Raw genomic sequence first — 4,173 nt, forward strand, 5'->3', positions numbered from 1 at the left:
CCCCCCCCCCCGCCCACCTACATATTCACCCCTCCCTGCTGCACTCTGGGCACTCTGCACCGCCCGACCCCAGCGCAAATCTTGCAGCCCCTCTGTACCTTGAAACCCGCGGTAGGATGGCTGGGGAAGCAGAACCCCCTCACCCGTCGGGATGGCTGCGATCCCTTTTCCCTGCAGAGCCCCCACCTCCGAGCAGCCCCCGGCCCGGGGAGGGGGCCATGGGGGGAGGCGGGGGGAACGCTGCCCTGGCACTCCCAGACCTCGCACCACGCACCGTCGCCCCCAGCCCGGTTTGCAGACGAACAACCCTCCCTATGGCCGGTACTTTTCCATACGCACCCGCCTTGGTCCTTTGTTCTATGCAAATCCCGGATCCGGCCCGCTCCCAGCACAGCGGTTGCAAATACCCCCTGGCCCACCCCGGATTTACCCGCCTGCACACCCTGGGTGCCCCGTTGCCCTCGGAGGGGGCGCGGGTGACGGTACTGGGGTGGGGTGGGGGGCTGAGCTCCGGCCCGGCCGCTCCCGCCCGCTTGCCTGGCTGCGGCCGCTGCCTCCTTCGCCTCTGCCCGGAGCGGGGGCATCGGAGCCGCCGGGATGCAGAGCTGCCACGGAGCACCGGAGCCTCACGGGGGTACCGGAGCCTCCGAGGCGAAAGGAGCCGCCCAGGGGTACAGGCGGTGCCGAGCTGCCCGGATGCGGAGCCGCCGAAGGTACCGGAGCCGCTGCGGAGCCGGGGCCGCCCGGTACCAACCCACCGCGGTGCCCGGGCCGCCGGAGCCGCTCTCGGTGCCGCTGCTCTCCTCCGCTCCTCCCCGCCCCGCGCCGCTGCCTCCCGCTCCCCCGGGCCGCCACCGCGGGGCCCGGCCGGGGGCACTGCGTGCTCCCTGCCCCGCTGCCGGGGAACGGGGACCAGGGCTGCGGCTGAGGAAGGACCCCGATTCCCCCCCCGCCCCTCAGTCCTCGCTGCCGTGGGGGATCTGGTCTCACACACCCCCCTTCGCTGCAGGTCTTCCCCCCCCCTCCGCCCCAAATATCCTGCGAAGTCTGTCCCCCCTCCAAATACTGCTGTCTCCCGTATTCCCGTTCTCCGCTTCCCAGCCTACCCCTGTACCTACGTGCACAGCTCTGCTCTTACAGACCTCTTTCTTCCACCCGCCTTTCACTCTCTGCTTCCAGGGGTGCTGCTGGCAGGATGCCCCCCAGTACTCCCCTTTATGGGGCTTAAATGACCCCCCCACACACACAGCCACAGATGCCCCAGCAGCAGCATTCAGTCCCACAGCAGAGACACAGCCCCATCCGTGTGTCTTCCCCCGGGGAAGTGGGGCTTCCTGCCCCTCTCGAAGCAGGTCTTGGCTCCCTTTCCCCTTGCCGTAGGGACCTCCACGACCATCTGTGCTGTGGGGAGAGGTTGGTCTGCCTGGGCTCTGCAGCTGGATCAAGCAGGACCCCAAGGTGAGAGTGGGGTGGGATGCCGAGGGGGGCATGGGGCAGGGGACGAGGGTGCAGAGCCACACCCTGTGCAAACCAAAGGGTCTCCCAGTGTGCAGTGAGGGACATGCTGGGACGGTTCCAAGGACAGGGGGGAGCAGGAGGTACTTGAGGAGCAGAGCAAAGGGGTGACCAGTCCCTCCTGCTTGGCCTTGGGTGGGTTATTAATGGCCAGGTGCCATTGTGAGAGCAGTCTCCTGGTCCCAAGCTTCTCACATGGCAATGAAGGGGCACAGCCGACTGGCTGGGGAGGGATCCGCTGCAGCAGTCCCAGATAAAGGCTGTGCTCTGTGATATCCAAGTGCCACCAGATGCGCTCATTGCTTGCCTTGGCTGTGCCCCCTACCAGGCAAAGCACCCTTGGGCAGCCACAGCCCACCCATGGATCCAACCTGTCTCTGACCACCCCCCTCCCGAGCCCAGTTCTGGGTCACCGCTGCCACCCCATCCCTGCCCCGAGCTGCTGTGGATGAACCATTCTGATCTGCTCTCCACGGTGGAGAAGGGAGAACTCGCCAGAAGGACGGAAACCTGAGCTCCTCTGGCAGGGAAAAGGCAAGTTAAACCCTCTCCCTCCCTGTTTTCGTGGGGAAATCTGCACAAATCCAGTGTTATCCTGGTGCTTTGGGGCTGGGGCAGTGCCCAGCTGCTGGCAGTGCCTGCACAGCCTGGCACAGCCCTCCCTGGCCGCCCAGTTGCTGTGCTGAGACCACGCCAACTTGTTTCATCCAGGGCGAGCAATGACAGCTCCCTGCTGAGCGGGGCCAGACCAGGCGGCTTAGCAGCCTTGTCGGTTTTGCCTGCTGGAATGAGCCGAGGAGGAGAGCTGGTGCCCCGGCAGGGAGGAGGGACTGTCACCAGTCTCCTGGTGACACTTGGCAAACTCATTGCATCTGGTCTCTGCCCTCCCTTTCCAGCTGCCTGGGCTGGACTGGAGCTGCCTGGATGGAGACGGCTGCCCTGCGAGCCTTGCGTCCCCCAGTACTCGTTGGGAGCAGGGGATGCTGAGGATAGGCAGGGGATAAGTGTAGCAGCTCTGGGCTGTTTGTGGGGTGGTGGAAGAAGTTGGATGACAGCAGTGGGATGGAGGGTGGCACCATATCACAGTGTGCAGGAGCAAACTCAATCACAGCAGCTGTGCCCAGGGGCAGGTGGAAGGCCCTGTCCAGCTCTCCAGAGGGCAGTGCCTGGGTGGAGTGGGCACAGCACTTCCCGGGAGGGCAGCAGAGCTGATGGAGACTAAGATAATGCTAAAAATACGGCAGCAGCTTTGTTGCCGGTGACAATAGCCCACAGTATTTTTAGCTGTTGTGGCGTTAGCAACAGAGCAGCTTCTCCGGTCCTGCTGCTGCCCCATCCCACCCTCCATGTCGCTGGGCCCCCCAAGGCCCCCCAGGGCTGCTTCCCGGTGCTGTGGAAACCGTAACGTTAGAAACTAAAAACAAACACCTCACCCGCTGCCACCCCCGGCTGAGTCACGGCACTGCCTGCTCCCCTCGCCCTTGCCTCCCCCTCTGTCCTGCCCGTCCCCTGCCCCAAAAGCAGTAGCTGGTACCCCCCAAGCCAGCCCTGCTCTTGTTTATGGGCTATTGCCTGTCCCAGGGCCAGGTTTGGGCTTGGCTTCACTCTCCCCCATCCCAACTTCAACAGCTGGGAATTTATGGAGAAAACTCTGCAGGGTGACATCGCTGTTCCCAACTCCATGACTTCAGCATGACCCCACCGAAAAGAGGCAGACTCTGAGTGGTGTCCAGTTTGCTAACATGGCCCACCCCAGCCCTCGCCCCCAGACCCCAGGGATAAAAACAGCTGGACAGGAGCAAGCAGAGGAAGAAAGAGCAGCTCTGCATCCCATGGCAAGGGCCAGCCTGGGGTGCTGTGCCTGGCCCCCTCATCCCACTGAAGGAGAATGGGGTGTATAAGCAGGGGAAGGGGTTTTGGAGTGACAGTGATGGTGGGACATGGGGAAATGAGGCAGCTTTGCTTAGCCCTCAAGGGAGGTGTCAGTGCCGGACACCTGGCAGACCCAGCATGTTGATGCCCTCATCTTGAGGGGGGACAAGGAACGAGTGGGACCCTCTCCCACCTCCCAGGGGCGGTGTCCCTCTGCTGTGCTGTCCCATCCCCCAGGGGCTTTCAGGATGGTTTTTGGGGAGCTGGCAGGCTGCCACAGGGCAAGTTGGGCTGTAGCCCCACAGTTGAGGCTGCGCACAGTGACACGGCTGCCCTCCCCCCATCACCCATGTCCCAAAACTCCTGGCACCCACGGATGTTCAAGGGCCAGGAGAGCAGCTGCACCACCTCTTCCCTAAAATAAGGCCGTGGCCAGCAGGCTGGCTGGGGCGGGCGGCTGCGGCCGTGACTATGTTGGGATGTTCTGGGCCGAGGGCAGATCACGTCATGGGTATGAATTAATTAACGCTAAGCAGTTCTGGATGGTGTCCCAGGCCTTTTTTCTATTTTCATTTTAGCAAACTTCAAGCCTGCTTGGCGTCTGCCGTGTCCTGGGTCTGGTGGGAAGGCGGGGGTGGGAGCACCCATGTAGCTGTCCCAGCGCCTGCAGATGCTGGGGTGGCATCATGGGCCCCCCACCAGCTCAGTGCCTTGCTGCTCCCCAAAATGTGGGTGCTCCTGCTGCCCTCGGGGCTTCCCGGTTTTGGAGGCCGGTGCAGCTGAAGG

Source organism: Neopelma chrysocephalum, unplaced genomic scaffold, assembly GCF_003984885.1.
Source record: "Neopelma chrysocephalum unplaced genomic scaffold, ASM398488v2 Primary Assembly neopelma1_69, whole genome shotgun sequence".
NCBI classification, from domain to species: domain Eukaryota; kingdom Metazoa; phylum Chordata; class Aves; order Passeriformes; family Pipridae; genus Neopelma; species Neopelma chrysocephalum.